This window comes from Pagrus pagrus, assembly GCF_965226575.1.
Source record: "Pagrus pagrus genome assembly, chromosome: 8".
Taxonomy (NCBI): Eukaryota; Metazoa; Chordata; class Actinopteri; order Spariformes; family Sparidae; genus Pagrus; species Pagrus pagrus.
In genome coordinates this window covers 18,120,564-18,143,365 of record NC_140192.1, presented here as the reverse complement: position 1 = coordinate 18,143,365, position 22,802 = coordinate 18,120,564, and the positions used below count along the sequence as shown (strand labels likewise).

The 22,802-nt window shown below is 40.2% G+C and overlaps 1 protein-coding gene across 3 annotated transcripts in view; it reads left to right on the top strand.

Annotated features, from left to right (window-relative positions):
• Positions 1 to 399: 399 nt before the first annotated feature.
• The window catches only part of LOC311261293 (spermatid perinuclear RNA-binding protein-like), a 73,445-nt gene continuing 51,042 nt past the window's right edge, over positions 400 to 22,802 (top strand). For all 3 annotated transcript variants that reach the window (XM_084359801.1, XM_084359799.1, XM_084359800.1), the window contains exon 1: positions 400 to 663. The gene's annotated coding sequence lies outside the window, so the exon portion shown is untranslated. The remainder of the gene's footprint in view (positions 664 to 22,802) is intronic.

The window sequence follows — 22,802 nt, the reverse complement described above, 5'->3', positions numbered from 1 at the left end:
TATTTACAATATCAACAAGGTAATCCAAACTCAGAAATATTAATTTTTTTCCCCATAAGTGAATAAACCAATAGTTGTCAATTGTGTTGTCCTTTAAGGTCAGTTTGTGAAGATCTTTCTCTTCTGATTAAAATGTCTTCCCCAAAACTACATAGTGCACCTTTAAACTGCTCATCTTAATATCCCTCTGACCCACCTTAAATCTACTGTTTTCCCACAAATATTACATGAAATTTTACATACCACATAGACAATTTCAGTTCTGAGCTGCCATCTCCCTAAAATCTTTGACCCTCTTCGTTGTTGAGGGGATCATCTTGTCAATCAGACGATCTTTGTTTCGCAGTAGCAGGTGGTGGGCGCATGCGCGGCCGCAGCCTCCGCTCCCCCTCGCGCTGAGCGCTGACAGGAGGCTGGCCGGAGACCGTTGCTGCTGCCGCCGCCGCCGCTGTTGTTGTTGTTGCCGCTTCCGTCGCCGCCGGCTTCCACTCCACGTTGTGAGCTGCTGTCCGGATACAAACTGACACCAGAACTGGACTTAATTTCTGTTACGGGAACCACAGACAACACCAACAAAGTGTTTTCGGAGGCTTCGGACACGCTGACCGCCGAGCTTTCTCCTCTCCCGTCCTCCTCCCGGTGGTGAGCGGACTGTCGCTGGAGGTAAGTGTCCGCTTTTTGTGACAGTTTTCGGTGCGGAGGAAGTGGAGGGGTGAGCGGGCTGCTGCTGCCCTGCTGCTGTCCCGCACGGCTCGGTTAACTTCAGCCTGCCTCCTGCTGAAGCTTCAGGACCGTCCGAGTATTAAACGTGTGAATTGTACTTAAGTCGTCGTTTGTTAACGAGGTGGCCGGAGCAACGGCAAGTTTCCCTCCGGCCGACCATCGACTGTGGAGCAGCACTGACCGTCCTGAACGTGGCGTAAATATACTTCCATGTTGTGTTCTCGCTTAAAGACAAAATAATCTGTCTTTTGCCCCGCAGGCAGTAGCTGCTGTTACAGGTAGCCTGAAATTAAGTTCCCATCGTCTTGAATTCAAGTTCACCAATGGCTAAACAGCACCTGTTTGTATGTGTTAATTCAGAAACACAGGTAGGCCAGCATGCACCTGCACACTGGATGATCTATCACATAACGGGTCGTAGGTCTCCACTAAGGCTCGCAAGTTGGATCAACTATAAGTGCACTTTCCAAAATGACTCATATAGTTTGATGGTATTTGATAGTGTTTTCATAAGACAAGTCAGAAATGTGTGAGAGGAGAAATAATACAATACCTCTGTTGGTGTAATTTATTATTTGTTCGATGAGCTTAAATTTAAGTGTCAAGGATGTGTCCAAATTGTTTGAATGCAATATTCACATGGCCCGTTGTGTAGAGTTCTCCTCTTGAATTGTCTGAGTATCTTTTATCAAATGTCTCAGTTTTTGAATGGAGCTTTGCCCAGAAGGGACTGTGTCTATTGTCCCCACCTCCTCGATTGTATTCACACTAAGGAGGGATCTCTTCACAGCTTGTATGGACAGAAGGAATGGCTGCAGTGAAAGTAACTATTTCACTGTTCACAATTGGACCTATTGTATTGTATTAACATCGTTTTGGAAAAATCTTTACCTTTCCTTTTAAAACCAGAAACAGGAGGAAAGGAACCATTTCTTAAATCTCTGGTGTTTTCTAGTTTCTCATCATGATATCAGAACGACATCGCTGCATTGCACTACTCAAGTTATTATTAAACCATCTGATGATGAATGAACGGTCTCAATCTCATCCTACTGGCTGTTTACATTGGCAGTTTTAGCCAAATCAGGAGGAGGTGATAGACTGGGGTAGTGAGAGTTTCACCTGCACCGGCCGCAGCTTGAACTACAGGGTTGTGGACTTGTTCTCTCTTGGTATCGAAACTCAGCACTTTTATTGGGGCTGACTGAAATGTGACTTGAAAATATCAAAAACTGTCAAGTAGAGCCGGACTGGCATATCAGCTGACCGATATTGACATACCACAGATACATCGGGTATCGGCATATTTGTCCGATGTGTGCCGATGCTAAACTTTGGCTTTTATGAATCATAATGCAGAAAAAGAGACTTGGGATGATTTCTGATCATTGAATTCCAAGTGAAGTTTACTGTTTCAGTGCAGTGTTGTAAAATATCCCGCGTTTGATAACAACATTTAAGGGGTCATAACAAAAGACGTTTGTTTATTGGCCAATATATCGATAGAGAGCCAAAGTCACGCCTCCTTCAGATTGCTCCATGGGACCTTATTTCAGAAGAACTTTCTATGGTAGTGAATGAAGAAAGACAAATAATTTTTTGATGCCATCTGAATTGAGAAATTCACAGTTCGTCAAAAAATTAATGAAATATAATACGTAAATGACAATACGTAAAGACGACACACCCAAGTCACGATAGTGACGTTGTCTCGTTGAACTGCCACCGAAACCTGTAACTTAAACATTGTAGAGCTGGTCCTGTATATTAGCTTGCTTGCAGAACTAACAAACTTCCCCTTCTTATTACTGCACTTGTCAATATGGACAGTTTAATTGTGATTTGTGCGGAGTTGGCAGCCATGCTGGTGTTGGTAACGTGTGTGAAGGCGATGTAGTTTTCACTGAGCGGTTTAACACAAAGCTAGATTATATTGTACTTAAATTATGACAAACTGAGAGTTTCTTGACTGGAGAAATTATCTTTAAAAAAATTATATTTTGTGTAGTTCATGGCACAGTTCAAAAGAGATCAACAAAAACATTTGTCTTTCTCTTTCCACTACCATTCAAAGTTTTTCTGAAATAAGGTCCCAGGGGTCCACTGGAAGAGGTGTGACTACTACTCTCTATAGCAGAATTTTTTACTCCCTAATATCAGTATTCGTATCGGTCAGCTCTACTGTCAAGTACCAGAAGCTGGCTCCTGTATACTGTAGACAAAGTTCTGCTTGTGTTTGTACGTTTCACATGAGAATTTGAGCTTTTTTCGTAAAATGAAAACAGGATGTTATAGAAAACATGTTCATATTCCTCAAAGAGAGGAAACAGGAAAAGAAAGTTATTCTCAAATTGTTTGCACAACTCAGATATCATGTTGGAAGCCTGGTAATCAGTCTGAATTTGAATTTCGTTTCACTTCAGGCATCATGCTGACATTGACTTGTTTTCCTTTTGGGTGGGGGTGCTGGTTCGGTTATTTTGCCCAGTGATTGTTCCCACTGACGTCATTCTCAGTCGACACAAAACCTGTCAATGAACTGTAAAGAGTTTCTTTTTTTGTGAGTCCAACAGCTTCTGCAGCTACGTCAACCTCATACACGCTCGATGTCATTTTGGGGTTCACTTTTCTCTTGCTATTTAAAGTTGTTCACACGTAAGAATTTATTTAGAGGTCTTTAATGACGGTATTTATCAGCTCTAAAAGTGAAAGTGATATTCAGGTGATACCAAGACCTGATCACCATGTCAAAATCATATTGCTGTATTGCCTTGCTAAGTCAAATTTATGGTTGTGTTTACACGACAGTTGGAGTTAAGTGAGGATAAACTGAAAGCAGATCTGGGGTCATAGCTGTTTACACTAGGTCTCTTCCTCAGGTTTTACAGCTTGATGTGGATGGTTGCTTGGCAGAAAGGCAAGATGGTTGAAGAGCCTGTCCCGTAACATAAATGTGTGCCCTGCTTAAGTTTCACCAACACTGTCTAACCCCCACCTGCTCCTGTGATGTAACGTAAACTGCTCTGTTGAAGACCAGCAGCTAAATGTGAAAGAGAACAAAAGGCAGCTCTGTTCTTGCTGTCGATTGACGCTGCTTCTGTATCTGCGTTTCCCACATTTGCCTGCACCTGATAAACACCCCTCTGTGCACCACAACGCCAGTTCAGATTTCAGGCCCGGTGTGCTTGGTAAGCACAGTGAGCACCGGCCGGAGCAGGTGGCTCCTTTGAGACGGAGGAATGTAAATAGAAACGGTAACTCGAGCCTAATGGTCATCCGTGGGCGCCTCGGGACCGGCTGCAGCTTAAAGTGTTGACGAGGATGCACCCTACTCTTGTAAAAGAAGCTCAAGTGTGAGTCTGACATTTTGTTTTCAATTAGAGTTGTCCTGTGCTGTGTGTAAGGAATACACAAATGTTTTCTTAACAGTAAATCCTCAGGATAGACCAGTGTGTCCAGGCAGCTCCCAGCAGCCTTTTTTGTACTGAAAACACAAGGTTTAAAACTGGAGAGCCTCAACTGTTGATTTGAATGATGTATGTTAATGAGGCAGGCTAAAAGAGTACAAAAACAAAGCACTTAAAAATACAACATGTCATTATTGATACCAATGATATATTACATTTTACTATGTGATGTCCAGCTAGCTGAACAATCACTGGATTAATCTAATTGTCAGTTGACAGAAAATGACTCTTTTTTTAATGATTGATTAATCATTTCAAGTCATGGGACGACAGATGTTTGCCAGCTGTGAGAGGTGGAAACAAATGACAGGTGGACAATGAAAGCTTACTTTAATCACCTCGATGTGATCTATATCCTGCATGCGGTACGAAACATGGCCCACGATCGTTTTGAATTCCTCTCTCCAGTATCGATTAGACTATTAAAGTTAGATCTAAGGCCATTTTTCAATGTAGAGTTGGATCAGCTTCATTGTTAAAACTCTGGATTTATTAAATGCGCCTAAAAGTTTTTTGGCCTGAAAACAGTTCAACTTTTTTGGTAGAGGCTCAGATTTTTACCCACTGACTGCTGTGTGCCAACTCCATAGTTTGTCAATTGAAATAAAATAGACACAATATCATAATCAACTCAGTGGAATGCATACCTCCGCCAAGGCCTAGCAGTGCCCTTTAATTCAATGAAGCCTAATCCAATATCAAATAAAACATAGTTTTATCTTATAGATCAAGATTGATCTGCATCAAAATATCTTCACTCATAGATACCACCTCGGTCAACCTTTGAGGTTGACATTTTATTTTGTATTGTAATATCTCAGCATTACCAAGAAATTTGGTGACTGATCAGAGCTGCAATGTCAGAAAGCATCTTGTTGAAGCGCCACAGTTTCACACCCTCTGCTTGATTGCCTTCCAACATGTCTGCTGTGATGAGCTTCTCTGGAGCACCGTCACATTTGCTTTTTGAATAAAGCCCCGGCTGCTGTGGATCACTTCTGGCTCTGCAGTCCACGCAGTGATGGCTGCGATGCCGTCCTTTTGATTTGCCCTCTCAGCAGTATCACAGCGTATTCATGGCAGGGCTATCTCCACTAAGTGAATATCTCAGGGTGTTTGATATTCCCTGTAGATACTCTTCAATTTCCATGATGAAAAACATTTATTCTGGGGTTTTCCATATATTTTCTTGCTTTTCATCAAGAAGCGACCCAGAAAACACATTTACAGCAGAGGCTCATGGGAAAGTATAACGTCCATAGTAACCATACTGATGAAATTCCTGACCTTAAGAGGCTCTTTAAGAGTGGTTTTAGCTCAATTCTCTGTGCAGGCCAGTCAAGTTCTTCCACACCAAACGGGGAAAACTATTTATTTTTGAAGCTAGCTGTGTGCACAGGGCATTGTCATGTTCAGACAGCAAACGGACAAACACAAACTGTTGCTACTAAAGCTGAAAGGATTTGCTGGTCAAGCTGAGGTCAAGTAGTCTCAAGATAGAAATTAGCTGTTTAAGTGTCTACTTTTTATCCTGTTACAGCTTCTCAGCTGTGAGGATTTGTTGATTTTTTTTTTCTGTTTTATGTTATTATAAAAAAAACGCTTTTTTGACTGTCAGCCTCTTTTAGTGACTCAGAATTCACAGATTTGTAAATATGTATGTATATGTGTAACCTGTATATATGGGGATGTATAGGTATGTGTAGGGCCTATGGGCATACATGTGTGTATGTATGGGCATGCATGTACATATATGTGCAAATACTTCACTGATATCAGTGAATATGTGTTGCTGCCTTTTTACTTTGTATTTATTTTCATTTTCTCCTGATGTGTTTGTAGTCTGTTTTTTTAGTTTTAGTCTTTTTTCTTCGGGAAATACAGGGTGGTTAGGGATGTGGGTACAAAAAAGAGGGAGGAGGGAGGGAAAGGAAGGAAAAAAAGGGAAAAAACTGTACAGTCACTATGTCACTGATACTGTATCAGAATAGATATTTTTGTTGTCTTAATTTCACAGATTTAACATAATTGAGCAGCTAAGCTAACAGTTGAATTTCATTTATATACAGTAAATGTTCGAAGCATGATAGCTCAGTGTCTGTTTATTTGGGCCTCTCTAATTCAAACTGATACTTTTTTATCTTTAAAGCAACACTAGGTAGTTTTTCGACCTTAAAATAATGTTTCTAAACTCAGTTAAGTGGTAGAAAAACAGTTAATAGGATGAATGGTGACGTCTCTGCAGCCTGAGGGGGGTCGCGCCGGCAGAAACTGCACTGTGTAACTTCCCAGAGCGGGTAGGAACCTATATGACGTAAAGGTGTCTAGTGCGACCTGCTTTATGGCATATGTCACACGTTTATTCGTCGGTGGATTTAGCCAGCAGCTACTTGGATTTTTCGTAAACCAACGTCATGGCCGAGCCAGCTAAAAAAGCCAAGAAGGTATTGTCTGAGGAGGCGAAGAAAAGAAAAAGAGAAAGTGATAGAACAGAGCCTGGACACGGATAAATATTGGACCAGCTTACACTCGGTGGCGCGAGCTGAAAGAAGAAATGGGTTACAAAGACTGATGGCGACCTAGCCTTGATACTACTGGATTTGTAAGTCATATATTACATATAAACATATTTATTATCTTACCGACTTTTACTTTGAGTTGATTTGTTGTTGTGTGGTGTTCATTGGGGCTCTATTTGTCCACAGTTTATAACCGTAATAAAGCCGGGAGATAATCTCATGCTGTCCATTTCAATAGCTTGCATGTTTTCATGTAGTGACTGTAAACGATGACTAACTTACAAAAACACAATGAACGTCTTGTCTTGAAAAGTTGCAGATTCCTTAGTTCATGCAGATAATCAACGTAATTGTTGAACAGTGTGGTCGGGAGGTAACGTTAGGCTATTGTTGTTATCAGTAACGTTAGCATGCTACCTACTGTTGTTGTACCGAGTTGGTTGTAGTTATTACACCAAACACAACGTCAACTTGCGACTGTACTTAGTAACTCCCGAAAACATAGTTGTATTTTCAGACGTTACTAAACACATTCACGCCCAAGCGTCGTGTTTCGTGATTCGCCGGCTCCGTCAACAAATTCACGTGTATTCACTTTCCCCAGGGATGCTCATACAGCGACAGTATTTACGACACTGGTAACAGATAATTGTGCTTCTCAACCAGCTGGGGGTAGTAATGACTCCAAACTACCTAGTGTTGCTTTAAATCTGGTAATCTCATGTGTTCAATAGGATTTAGACCATTGTGGGTTTCAAAATCTATCCACATAAATCTGAGTAAAATGCCTTTACTTTCTTCGTGTCTTTTGGCCATCTTTAAAGTAATAACTGTTTTACAGAAAGACCTAACAACAAAAAAAAAAAGTTTTTTATGTTTATGTATTCAACATCATCAGCAGAACGCCATAACTGCACAATACCGACCCCAGGTAACACTGCAACCACATGAATTATGAATTGATATTATTAATATTTAGTGGTACCTACATCAGCATATTGTTTACTAATCCTGCTGCCAAGACTGAGCATCAAACTCTGCTTCCCTCTCATGTGTTGGCTCGACTGCAGAAGCTACACCTCGGCAGTGTAACTGAACAGGTCTGACGAGGTAAGGCAGTGAAACCTGAGCAGAGCGGTTCCTGCTGCCATCAGCTCCGTCGTCTCTTATTTCACTCACCTAAAGAGCCAGAGAGCTCAACTCATCCGCCAGTATAAGCCTCAGAAAGTAGCTTCATTTTAGAGCCCTGATGATGACAGAAGAGAAGGAATCCAATCTGGACCAGCCATCTCTCTGACTTTGCCCGGCTGAATTACATACCTCATCATCCGGGACACAGTGTTTCTTTTTTTCTTTGTTTTTTTATGAGAATCCCTGAGGACGTCTCTTCTCCTGAGCTGTTTGATGTGCTCTGAAAACAGGAACCCTGCAGCAAATGATTCAGGATGTCTGAAATGCAGTAGCTGCCAGTTGTCTGCTTCTGCCAGAACTGGGACTCGTTTACAAAACCCCTCATGGACTTCCATCACAGGGCCATCAGCTCACATGTTACATTTACTTTTAAGACATGTTGAGGGATCACTTATATCCTGGCTGTGACCACAGAACACACTGTAAATTCCTCCTCAAGCTTTCACTCCTCTACTACTGACTGTCTTTTTTTGATGCAAATCAGTGGAGCTGGATAAAAGGATGTTTACTTAATTAATGTTTTTTGCTTGAGTCCTCTACATAATTTTGGCATGCCTGCTCCTTCAGCACAGTGCCCTAATTGAAAAGAATAAGAAGACTGTTTCCTGACACACTACTGATCTCAGTCTGAATGATGCCAAACTCATGTTTCCTTTTCAATTCCTAAAATAGCATTAAGAGATTTATTGCCACTTGGGGTCAGCGCAAGAAGCTGTAGACACAAAACTGACATATTATGAGTCAATATACCAAACCTAAACAGTTATTTAAATGATAAGCAGATACAGAGCAACATCATTATTCATTTAGACTCATGTTGGTGCCTACCTTATGAATGTACATCCAATAGTCACTCTCCTTCCAATTCTCGGGAAAAATGTCTGGCTCCTTAGCAGTTAAATGCCCCACTATGTTCACCAGATAGTCTGACTGCTGCTGGAAACAACTGATTAAAGCGATGAGACTGACACGTTTTACTACTTAAACTTCTAAAACTTTACCATTTTCAGCAGATGAGTTTGCCTTTCTGTACTAGTTTTTTTTCCTTGTGTGTCACGAATGGCGGAAAACAGGAAGAGGTGGAAAGAAGTATTGCGGCCAGTGACAATGTTATAGTGTTTATTTTAAAAATATCTTTTACTTCAGCCTCTCTTTTAAACTCATCGCCAGCTAAACTATGTTTTAGCGTTGCTTGAATGGAGGCAGATGGGAAACTATTTATATGTTTAAATTCACATTTAAAGTCTTATGGCATCACACATAAGGGTTGAAAATTGCCGCGTCCAGTCAATGAATATCCATGACTACTGCAGAGTCATTCGACCCAGGATGAATGCTGTTTCACCATTTTCCTTTAAAGACGAAAGCTAGATGTTAGTGGGTGTAAGTGGATTTTTTGTCCAGTGTGAAAGGGGGGGTTCAATTTAAGTCTTTCACATTACACGTTTAACATTGATTGATTTATAATATAAAGCAGATAAATCAGCAGTAGAAACAGATGAAGCAGTCACAGTTTCTACACTCCTAATGCTTCCTTTTAATAATAGATGAGGACATAGTAGTCCATTTAGTTGCAGCTCAGGTCTATGAGGTCTATCAGGTCTTATGAGCATCTTCCTGATCAGTTTAGTAAGTCGAGGATCAAGTCAAGTTCAGTTGTAATATGTTTACTGTTCAGTAAAACTGGCTAGTAAAATAAATGTTCAACGATCAATGAAACATTCAGACCTTATAAAATTTCTGAAAAAGAATGCTGCAGTAGGCACTGAATAGAAAAGACTTCTTCAGCTATTTTCAACCAAACTGGAAGTAATGGCAGCAGCTCTTGCTGAGTATCTGCAGGCAGGAAGACGACACGCTGTAATTTTAAACATCCTTGATTGTGATGTAAATAGAGGAATGTTTTAATTTCTGTTACCTTATGGTGATTTTTAACCTGATGTTTACGTCTCGCACAGTCATTTCATGTTAAACGTGAGCTCAGTTTAGTAACAGCTCAGTGTGATTCAGTGCTGTTTTCCTGAGCCTCATTCTGACGCTTTAGTTGTCATGTCGCTCGGGACGAACAGGCCCACCTGATTGTTGTCAGCCCAGTAGTGAATCCCCGCGCCAGGCGGCGTCACTCCCCTTAAGATCTTCCGCGCATATCTTTAAGTGCCGCTCAGCTCGTGGAGGACGAGCGCTGCTCGTTTGAGGCGTGCTGAAAAAGACACACAGAGAAGCAGAGCAGCTTTGCCAGCAATTTCACAGGGACTGAAATATTCACGCAGGCGTTTCTGCTCTGGCAACATGAAAGGACGGCCTTCACATCCTCTTCTGTGCTGGCACATTCAGCGAGATCCACCAGGTGAAGGACAGCGCTCGTACACAAGTCTCACAAGTCTGGATAAGCATTAAAAATGGATTTTGGGTTAGACTGATATATGGATTCAAATTTGGCCTTTTATTTAGTATCATGTTGTCTGCTGCCAGCAATTACTGAACTTAACTACATGACGACAGAAGAAAACTGCAACGAATTTTCTTCTACGCATAATGTTTGGATTATTACCATTTATTACTGATTTTAAACAGGAAAAAAGAGTTTCTCTTACTGCTGAGTAAATAGTGGGATCACAGTGGATGAAAGAGCAGCAAAGCTAACGAAAAGGTGAGCCTGATGTTAGTGGAGAGTTTTAGTTTCTCTCTGTGGTCCTAAATCTGTTTCACAGGCTTTTCCACTCTCACAAGACAGTATAATGGAGGCCATGAGAAAGGTTTGACGTAGGTGTGGTGGAGATGGATAACATCTTTTATCGCAGAATATGTCATTTTACTTTGTAATTAGAGTCTAGCCAATATATGAGCGGGTGACATATTGGCCAATATCAGCTTTATACAGATGGTGTATATACAGGCCAATAAGTAAAAAGAAGTTGGAGATTTGAGATTTGTCTCATTCTTCTGTGATGCAGCCTTGTTGAGAGCCACACTACCAATATTACTTGTCACTGAACAGTACCATCAAATCGTCAAATCTAGGATAAGTCGGGAGAAACTAGAAATGCTTAAATAAATAGAGATTTAAAGAAAATCAACTCTGAGGTCGTCTGGGCAGGTTAAAGTACTGCAGGTCAGAAGGAGAGGATGTGTGGTTATAGGCTGGTTCAAGGACCTCATGTTTTACACTTGATAGTGGTACGTGAGCTGTGAGAGCGATGAAGTGCAGTCCAGGATGAATGCTGTGCATCCAGAGCTGCACTAATGAAAGCCATTAGTGGACTGTGCTGCTTCAGACGAGACTCACCAGCAGCTTTACCTGAGCTCACCGGAGTCCGGGAATTGCATCATGACCCGCAAAAAGCTCCAAGGGCTCAGCTGAGGAGATAAAAGCTCATTTTTCTTTGTGTTGCTCATGGTGTATCTAGGCTCCGACACTGAGGGGGGTTTACTCAGGCTATGTGTCGGGCTGTCCTGGTGGCTCAGCTGGCTAAATCTGAAAATGCTCTTCACATGTCAAAACAAAACATACCAGCCTTTTTAGGTTAGCTCTGTAAAGATCTTAGTCAGTACTGAAGACCTAAACAATAGCAAAACAGTTACATTTATTTTTCTTCTCATCACTTAGTTGTCAAACAGCACAGTGGGACAGACTGTGCTGTTTGACAACATGTTTAGACTCTACTGAGACCAAATACCCTTAATATCGACATTGTGATAATATTGTTGGGATGACTATTGGTACTTTGACAAAATATTAACACAATGAGATATGTTATACATATGTATACTGCATATTCTCATATCATGATAACTGTATATAATGTTAATATATTGCAGATTATCAACTCTGGAGACTGTTATCCAAAGGCTCCATAATTCTGGTCACAGAAAATGTCAGTTCATTCTCGACAGAAGGCCAAATTGGGAGAAAAGCTTCTTTTTCAGATTTTCCCAGCTTTGTGTGGATGTGGCTTTAAAGAGTAACTTCACACTAGACTTTGTAGGGAGGAAAAGCTGCTGGTGTGGATGTGTTAATTTCATCGCTCTGTTTTTCTTCCTTCTAAAATCCAGCGAGGAGTTGCTCTTTAAAGACACAATGAAATGCAATCTTTACTTCCTTAATGTAATCTCATTGCTAGTTAAACAGGACATTGGAGAATGAAAGAATATCTAAAATTGTAAATCATCCAGTGCTTTGTCAAATGTTGATGTGCTGGAAGCTGCATGAAAACCACTGGTAGAATTTTAATGAAGTGAATACCTTGAATGTTGGTCTTATTGGTTAGATTGTATGTCAAGAATGGGGTCACCATTATTGATTGACTTTGATTGTGTCTTTAAAATTTATACAAAGACTGGTGTTTCAGTCTGACAGGAGTTCTTCGTTTCATGTCATCCTCTTCTTGTCTCCTGACTGGTCTTTTTTCTGTCTTCGCTGTCAACGGCTGAGTAAAGGCTGAAACTCCCAGAGATCATTTTTAAAAGAATATTAGTAGCTTTAATATGTAGTGGCAGTTAAATTAGACTGAGAGAGTTGATTCATGACTTATTAAGCTGCCTGGTTTGTGTTTCGTAATAACTCCATTGTGTGTCAACTGAGAGGATTTTGGGAGCCAAGAAAGCTGAGGTTTTTGGACCATAGCTTGACTAAAAAAATGTGTCTTTGTTTTATGTTATTGGATGCTGCGTTTGGCATCTCACACCGAATTTCGTCTTATAAGAGGCAACACCGCTGTCATCGATTAAAAGACTCGGTAGAAAAAATACTTTGGTTTCAGCTTGACAACCATGGATTTTCTTTTCATCCAGACAGGTTTTTCTAAGGGATAGAGAGGTGGTGGGAAACTTTCTTAACTCAAAAAGGAATTTGTAAAATCTTCTCCATACCACTTCCTTAAAACAAAAATAAAACTGACTTTAAAGGTTTTTGCAGAACACATAAAGCACAAGTAAGTTGTTTTATTAAATGTGTATTTTGATGCCAAACCCTTGAAAAATGTCACAAAGTATAGTTGATATCAAAATTTTTGTCTCATGCCAATCAGCGCATAGCGTTTGGAGACTTTAAATTTAAAAAGAGTGACTTTTTAACTTAAAAAGAGTCCGATGCTCTGTATTTTAGAGTCAATATAAAACCACAGTGTAGGTGGCTGGTTCATCCCCCTGCCCTCATGTGTGAGCCTGACTGCTTTAAACTTGGAGAGTGGATTTAGAAGTGCAGATCACACCTTTATTTGATACCGTAGGTGTTGTGGCAGCAGTTTTGGTGGGGTACATTGAGGCGGAAAGTCTCAGCTCTGTGCTAACTCTCTGCCTGGCAGTGGATTGTATGAGGTGAATGGATGTAGTGATTTGGCTTCAGCCTCTGAAGGCTGGCTGGACTGGTGCCCAATACTACGCTGCTGGATATTATAATTAGCTTCTCACACTGGGACTTTATTCAGAGTTTACAGAGGGCTCCCAGGCAAGTCTGGGAAAGAAATTTCATTCTGTCCATGTATGTCCAAATACCGTATGTAAGACTGCACTAAAAAAAGACGGGAATCCTATGTGAGGAAGGTTCAGCCAATGAGGTCAATCTCTGGATTTTTATTAACTGAAAACGTGACATCAACAGTAGTCAACAAGTGGCAGTCATAGCAACATAGCTCTTTGTTTGGTTTCCAAAAATTCATGTTTTATTGAATTGCTACTGACTGGGCACTGTTTATTAATTTTGTCTTATAGTAAGTATCTGTTAATCTTCACACTTCTTCTGTAACACCTTCTGTATTAACTTACTGTCAAGCACAAACTCTTTAAACACTGGATCTTAGGTTTCACTTACCTTGGCTCAACATTAAGATGGATTGAAACAAGTCATAAAGATTTGTGTCTAAAATGATGTTCCCATCATGAAAGTCAGTGCATTATCTGCTTTTGATGATATTTCTTGTTACGAATCATTTTCAGCTGTAGCAAATTGATCCTAACCGATATTATTGGCTGATATTGGCCTATCTCAGATATACTGGTATCGGCATATATGTTGTAAAAATGTGTGCCGCTAATAATGAATAAAAATGTTTTTTTCACTCAGCTTTTTCAGCCTTGTTACACTGCCTTAAAGCCTGGTAAAAATAAAAAAATATATATTATTTGCCAAATGTGAAATTGTTACTGTACAGAATAGCGAATAATCATGGAGAATATCTAAAAGAAACCTGTGATGTGGCCAGTCATTTCCTCAAATATATAATCCTCCAGCAACATGGAGATGTAGACATCTGATGGGACGAAGCAGAGAGGTTTAGTAAGTAACGATGTTCTGTGAGTGCCTGTCCAGGTTGAATCTCCTGTGAGCTGCTCAGGGCAGAGCTCTGAGCGGTCAGCCGTGCACAGTCATATGATGTCTCCATTACCTGGCTGAGACACACACACACACACACACATCCACATACCGCCTGCTGCTTGCAAACACTGCAGGTGACCCGCTTCATGAGTCACTCTGTTCTGATTGGTTGTTAGCAGTGCAGGGAGCTGAAATTGGGTCCAGTAGGTGAACTGCAGCTACACACACATTAAAGTCTCCTGACTGCCTTGTTTGTTGTTGTTTAATGAGTCGATTGTGGGGATGTCCTGACTGTCGGTTTCAGAGGCTTATTGTAAGCAGCTGTGTTTGCTGTATTACAGCCAGTCCAGCTTTTTTTTTGTTATTTGTTATTATTTATTTTTTGCCAGTTCCATCTTGTAGCTGATCCTCAACACATTATGAGCAGCTAACAGTCAATGATGTATTCAAAATTCAGATGAACTGTTTTGTTGCTGTTTTGGATGCTGAGAAATTAATGGACTTGTGGTTGATGTTGTTGATGCTGTTTGTTACAGTGTACTAAAGCCTTAGGCTCAATAATTTCCTTGGAAACCTAGAAAGGGCGACTGTGGCTCAGGAGATATATTGAGTTGTCCACTTATTGGAAGGTGGTTTAATCCCTGGATCCCCTGACTGCACGTCAAAGTGTCCTTGGGCAAGATGCTGAACCTCAAATTGCTCCCATTGGCTGTTCCATCAGTGTGTGAATGGCTGAACATAAAAAAATTGGGGATGCTTTGGATAGGAAGTGCTGTATCACTCCTGATGAGCAGGTGGCACCTGCATGGCGGCCTTTGCCATGTATGATTCTGTGTATGAATGAGTGGATGTGACAAGTGATGTAAAGCGCTTTGAGTAGTCAGCAGACTAGTAAAGTGCTATATACTGTAAATGCAAGACCATTTACCATAACTAGTAGGTCTAGGCAGTATATACTTTTATATATTGTTATTGTGACATGAGACTCTATATATCGTCTTAGATTTTGGATATCGTTATATCGTGATATGGCATAAGAGTTTCACTTTTTCTGTTTTTAAAGGCTGCATTACAGTCAAGTATTTTTTCTGAACATAAACATGTATGTAACGCTGTGATCCTACCCTCTCACTGAAGTTACATAGTGCAGAAACCACTTATAAGGGGGCAGAGTAACTCAGACAGAGACACTGTTCACCCTGTTACAAGACAATGTTCCATCAAAATTATTTTGAAGCTGTATCAAGAACTTTTCCACAGGAGGTGGTGGTGCTCATATCGCTTTTGTCCTCAGTAGCCGCCAGAATCAACAAAAAATGACAGTTCCCTGTAGTTGTTTTTAATAAACATCTTTTACAGTATGATATTCAAGTAGTTGTAATAGATTGGCTTCTTGCTCTGTTTGATGTACAGTAATATGGCTGATAAATAAACTTATCTCTAAGGATCAGTCTGGTGGTTTTGCAAGTTTTAGCAAATTTACTACAGATCATGCAAATTTATATAACTGACTATTTTTTTAGCCATGTTGCTTTGAGACATTTGAATATTTTCTAGTATTTCAGACGTGGTTTGGTTTACATTAATTCCCATACCATATGAAACTGTATTGGCATACTTCTTTAAAATCTATTTTTGATAAAGATTAATACAGATTTCATAAATTACATTTCGCACTGTAAAATGGCTAGAATAAACCAAAACTGTATTCATAAAGATTGTGTGCATAGTGTACATGATGTCATCCTAAATGAAAGAGAAACCTTGTAAGCACGCAGGTTGATCCTTTAAATAGGATAGAGACCCTCTTATTGTCATCAAACATCCACAGTAAAAATGGTCATTTCCTCCAGAGATTCATACTGAAACACACTCGTAAACAGAAACACACCTACAAGAAAGAAATGTTAACTTAATCTGCTGTACATAAAACTTTCCAGAGCAGAGCCAAAAGTGCTTTACAAACAGTGTAAGGATAATAAAGAAGATGTTATAGAAAGCAATAAAAATGCAAGACAAGCTTCTCTCAGTGCACTAGAATAATAAAGCAGGTCTGATGGAGGGAGCAGTAGCTCTCTGTTCTTTCTCATAATTTCCTGGCAGAAATCTTCCTTTGAGTCTTTGCCGATACAGAGATGGTTTTATCTGGGAGATGGAGAGACTGGCTGTTACATTTCCACTTATGACCTTATCCTGATATTCAGTGTTTTACAGGATGTTTCCTCACAGAGAAACCTTTCAGATTGTTTGAAAAAGTTTTGGCATTTTTCCTTTATTCGCTGACTGAATGACTAGTTTGACATTAGACCTCCATAGAGTGTTACAATGTCCGAAAAGGCACCGGTTTAAGAAAAACAATCCACAGCTGCTGAATGAAGACATTGATCAAAAAACTGATAATCTCACTGAGTCAACAATTTGGTTTACTTTATTCATTCAGTGTGACTATTGTGACTTATAGCTGTCCTGCATGGTCAAATCTCAGAACTTGGAGATTCAAGTCACTGATCTACTCATGAAATTTGCTTGGGGAGCAATAAATAAATAAACAAGATAACTCACTGAATGTTCCACCTTCTTCACCAGCCAGTCCCCAACTGTGTCTGTCTGCTGTTTGCTGGTTGTGCGCAGTTGGTTTCAGAGCTTGTTTTAGGTTGCTTGCTGCAGCTAGAAAATAGGTTAATGAGTATAATGAGAGTGAACCAAAACAGTCAAATTGGGGGCTGCAAAACTCAAACAGACATTTAAAAGAGACTTTGTAGAAGAAAACTGTGGAAATTGTGACAATTCTCAATGGTTTGCCATTACAAGCAGCACCTTTCACATGACATACAGTCATTTGATCCATTGTTGATATTCAAGCGTTGATTAGTACAGGTTGAAGTGGCCAACAGGATGTGCTACCATCCGGTGAGTTTGTTTTTTCCAAATTCCTCAAACAAACTTTATAAGCAGATTATTCATTAAATAGTCTTCTTCCAGATAACCCTAAAGTGTTAGGGCACACAGTGTAAAGTCTTTCACCAGTACTAGCAGGGGTTGTTATTTTGCCCAAAGCAATCAGTAGCCAGTGACAGACGGCACAGAAGCTGCGGCAGTGGTGGATAGGAGCAGATAACATTTTTCATGTCAGTGGGATAAATACGCAGATTTAAAGATAGTTATTTTATGTAAGTCGCCTTATGTCAACCTGTACAGCTGTCTCAATCTCATCTGTGCCTGCTGCCATTTTGTGGTCGTTTTTCTGGCTCTAGCACGGGAAGATGACGTAGATGTTCCTAATCTGGCCTTCAAAGCTCTGATTGGCTCAGTTGTTTTTCACATGTGGGGAACAGCTGTCATTTAGAGAGAGACCATGAGCTGAAAAAAAAAACAGGTTATATTTTTATATTATTTTTATAACTGAAGATCTATTTTTGAATCAACAACAGTCATGACACATTCCTAATACACAAAAACAACCAACTAAAACACACACGGTTGTCGATTTGAGACACACACATACACTGCTGCTGCTGCTTTTAGTAGCACATAGAGATGAGAGTGTTGTGCTTACTTGGATGTTTTCAGGCCCACAGTGCAGCACTGATCCATTAATGCATTAATGAAGGACTAATCCTCTGCTGAAAAAATAAAACCACTGAAGCTGCTGTTTCATAACAAAGCAGCTGTGTTTCCTGATCCCTCTGTGTGGGCGTCACCCAGTCGGGATTTATAAGTCGCTTCAGGGCCCGCCCGACCTTTACCTCTGCAGCAGGTTCCTCCAGAGACCCCTGGCTTCAGGTGACCATACAGATAGCTGTCTCAATCTGCTGGTAAAACTATTGTTCAGTTCAGATGCTAATCAGTCTGTGGAGAGGTCTGGCATGGCCCGCTCACTGGGTGGAAACAAGCCATGAGTCACCAGCCAAAAGCTTTATGTTCAGATTTGGCAGTCTGTCCATTTTTCTTATCACATGGAGGCTTTTGTACCGTCCAAAACAGGAAAGATTAAAATTGTTCAATTCTGTCTCCTGGTTTAAGCCCGATTGATGCGTTTTGCCTCAAAAATTGCACACTTATTTCACTTCCTGCTTCTGTTGAATCAGAACTCACAGACATCACTTATATAGAGCAGGAATCTGTGCAGCTTACTCTTACATTGAAGTGTAGATCATCACTTCAGATCATGTCTAATATTTATAATATTTAGACGTTCTCTTTCATATCAAAGTAGATCACCAGGTGATTGTTGTCAGCAGCATGCAGCACGACTTTAATGGTGCAGATAAAACAACTTATCGTCGGCAAACATGTTTGTTGTAAGATGACACTTTGACATGTAAAACAGAGATAACACAATACTCTGCATCATCCAACATCCTAACAAGAGTTGCATAGTTTAAAGTACATTCACTCAAGTACAGCACTTCAACAGTGTCCAAAATCCCCTCTCCCACACCTCTCAGATGTTTCTGAAGTTTTTAAACTGACCGCCAACTTTACACAGTGACTGGTCAGGTGTGTGGAAGTGTGACAGTAAGCAGAGTTTGAACTTCTCTCTCAAGCTTTCTTTTTTTTTACCCTCCCCAGAATGACTTCTGTCACTTTGTACAACTGTGAACAACATCGTGTGTGCTGTTATCTGCATTTGTGCGAGTCATTGTGTTGAGTATACAAAGCCACAAAAAAGACTAGGTATATTTAAGTCATGATGTTACGGTAGTGCAGGGCTCAGTTGTCGATGACCGCCAGCCATTGAGCGATGGACAACGGCATCATCATCATTCCAGCACTCCAAAGTGGGCTAACCCTGACTTTAGCCCAGGATCTGCTGATCCTACTCTGGAGCAGGGTTGTGCTCTGAAAATATACTAAACACAGGGCTCAAAGGGACAATGTGTAGTTGTATAAAACTTCTTTCACAAAAACATGTCCAAAATTAAATAAAAGTACATGTCACACTAAGTTATAGAGACAATGCCAAAAGCTTGTAGATAGATGAACTGAGCAAAAGCAGCCAACGTTTTAAAGGGTTAAAAGTGGACCTGCTCTGTTATAACTTCTGTTTGTGAAAATAAACAAGCAGGCGTCAGGTCTCTTCAGCGGTGCCTGATATTTGGAGTCGTCGCTCTCCAATTATTACTTCTCTGGAGACCTAGATCTGATCTCACATCTCGTCTGACAGGTCTTAACAAAGATAGTTATGTCAGCTCTGTCAGCCATCTAAGACACTTTAGAGGGACAAGTAGATGTTAATTAACACCTTAACTTATTTTGATTATTTTTCACACACTATTTTCACTCACCTCATCCATACAGGCTTTTTTAGGCTTGTTTTCAGCTCCTTTATCATATATTCAAAATTTTATCAGCTCTTGAAACAGTCTCCCTTTTTTCTGGCTGTCGTTTAATTGGACATATTATTTCCTGATGTGGCCCTGACCCTTCTTTTGAATACTGTTTGACATGCTAATAATGTAAAAAAAAATAATTTGTCTCAGATGGCTCAGATTTTAATGCAGTGTCGTCCATGCTTAAGCTGCTACTCAGAATCAGACTACAAAACCAGAGCATGCTGGGAGATTGTTAATGGTATTTTTTAAAGGTAAACCCAACCATGTCCCTATTAGTACCATCCTTACTGTCTGAGATACGTCTGTGTCCATGTTGCCTTGTGTTGTTTCCTCTGCAGCCCACCCCCTACCAGCTGTGGCTCACTTATATAACGTTTGTAGTCGGGTTTATTGGCTCTGCAGCAGAGTCAGACATCTCTGGCTCTGCGAGGAGATCACAGAGAATTTGTGCAGCAGATGAAATATGTTGCTCTTCTGTGAGGAGTAATAATGTTCAGGGTTACAGTACCTGCACCGAAATACATTATGATCTGCTTGCTGTTCTACAGTGCTGGTGTGAGCACCAACCGTTAGAAGAAAGCTGGAGAGATTGTGTCAGGTTAGCAGGTCAGGACTCGTATTGCTCTTGAAATTAAGTACACAAGAAGTAGTTCGTATGTTCCTGACCTGCCTTCACATCCTCCAACCTCAACCCTCAAAGAAACCTCATCTAAACCCGGCATAGTCTGGTAGTGTACTTTATACAGAAAAGAAAGTGGTGTGCATTTGGGGCAAAATGTTGTTCATCGGCACATGTGAACGCAGTCTATGCATACTTAAGCACAGCCTCGTGTACCATCTCCAGCTTACTTACCCCGCAACCAGTCAGCAGTTGCATGTAATGTGTTGCAAATGCTTAATTAGAGTTAACTTTAACAGAGGAGGATAGGTATACAAGTGGTTTTGTGTTTTTTTACATTTCTCTCAAGGTCATTAGGAGAGATGGCTTTGTAAAATCGTCTAGGACAAACTTGTGATTTGGAGCTGTATAAACTATGCTAGTAGCTAGTTATGAAATACTCAGTATTATTCAGTGTTCTTGGTTTCTTAATGTGATAGTTTTCTGTTTTCTTTTTTTATGTTTCATGTAAAACAAATTGAATTGAAAGGTAGCATACAGAGAACCTTGAATTGTGACGATCAACATTTTTCTTGGTTTCTGATATTTACTAAACTTCTGTAGTATGACTACTAAATGTTCAGTCAATCAATTAAGAAACAATCAAATAGGGCAACAGTCAACAATCATTATGATCACTGATGATTTTGCAAATTGTTTTTTTCACTTTATGCTTGAAAGGTTAGTGATTGGTTTGAGGAGTGTTTCTAGCAGGAGATTTTGTAGTTATGAGCCAAATCTGACCTTGATTGAGGCACAATAGATGACACTACAGGCATGTTGGCTCTAGCATCTTCTAAGCATTTGCGAATAATAGTCCAAAAAACAAAAGAAAAAGAAACCCACTTCTGGAGTCTGGTGACCCAATCGCAGATCCAAGGAATCAAAAGTTATGTAGTAGGAATAATAAATAATAATCTAATATAGCTCTTACCCACCTTTTTGTTGAATGGGCTCCAACTGATGAGGAGTGTCAGGTGCTGAGAGAATAAGCAAGCGTTTCTTCACTCAGGTTTTCTTGTATTTAGCTGTAGCTCAGGTGGTAGAGAAGTCCAACCATTAAATTTAAGGTCAATTTTTCAATCCCGTCTTCATCCTTTTCTCAAGTCAAAGTGTCCTTGTGCCCAATTGCTCACCAAATGTAAGTTATTATGGATAAAATTGAGCCTCAAACACATAATGAGCCTCAACAACAAACCTAATCAAATGAACCTTTTCAACTAATGTTTCAAACCAAAATAAAATCTATTTTTGTGTGATCATAGCCTCACATGATCCCTCATCTACACTGAGCAGCACACATAATATTCTGTCTCTGCAGAAAATGTGACACATCCTGAATCTAATTTTCTGCAATCTGCACACACAATGAAATAAGTTCTGTGCTGTTAACATTCACAAAGGCCGCTGTTCATATTTCTGCGCATCACCATGTAGAGCCTTAATGTGTAAGGCCCTCGCCCGGCATCATGCTGCAAATAAATGAAGTAATTTCCAAAAAGTGTGTGTCCATTTTAGGAAAAGAAGATCTCATTACCTGAAGGTCATTCTGCATTACCTGACGGAGCGGATCTTCTCTTACCTCCTGTCCTATTTACATGTTTTGATTTGATATAATCCTGCCAATTTATTCTAATATTGTTTTTTATTAGTTTTTGTGTTTGGAGTACTTTAAGTTTGAAAGCGTCATTTCGGAGCAAAATGCCCCAAGTGTTGGAAACACACTGGGATCCCGAGCACTTGGATTATTATGAGAGTCTATATCGCCTTTTGTTGTCAGATCAAATGTTAGTCACAAAAAGCTTTGTATGAGGGAACAAGGCCTTTTTTTCTTCTTCTTTTTTTTCTTCTCATCCCGCCTGGTGCAAGTTAGCAGGATTGTACAGGGCATTATTTGAAGTCTTGTGTGAACATAAAAGCCTGCTCATGAAAGTTCCCCCGCTGTGAAAACGACCTAAATAAATACAGCCCTAGAATAATACCCTCACAGGGTTCATGTAACCTTCCTCAAAATGGAGGCTGGCGACAGGAGAGGCAGGAGGAGGCATTAGGCAGAGAATACCTGAGGATGTGATGGCTTGGAGTGGCAGAGCGTAGCCATTTGGTGGATGTTTTTGTGCAGAGTGCATTAAAGCGGCATGAGTGGTTGCATTTTTAGCAAGACTGCAGTCTGACCTCTGACTCTGGTGGTGTTACAGCCTTACTTCCCACTGTGAATGTAACTAACAACCCTCGGTGTCTTGCCCACATCACAATCAAGGCTGTCAGAGTGAATTTTGTGTTTGAATTTTTAAAAATTATACGTTGAGCTGTTTGTTGCATCAGTCAAAAACTGTTATTCTTTTTGTTTGTTGATCTGAAAGCATCATTCATATCTTGGTAGACTTGCTGTTGCTCTTGCAATACTGGTAATCTCTTACACTGCCTTACAGCCTCCAGTTGTGTTGCCAACCTACAGCCTTCTGTCTTACAACAGGTTTACTGCTCCTCCTCAATTCTCTTGCTGGTATTTGTTTCAATTCAGTGTATGGCTATATCAATCAGGACTGACTTATCTGAAGAAGCTTGAATATTGAAAGGACTATACAGAGTCTG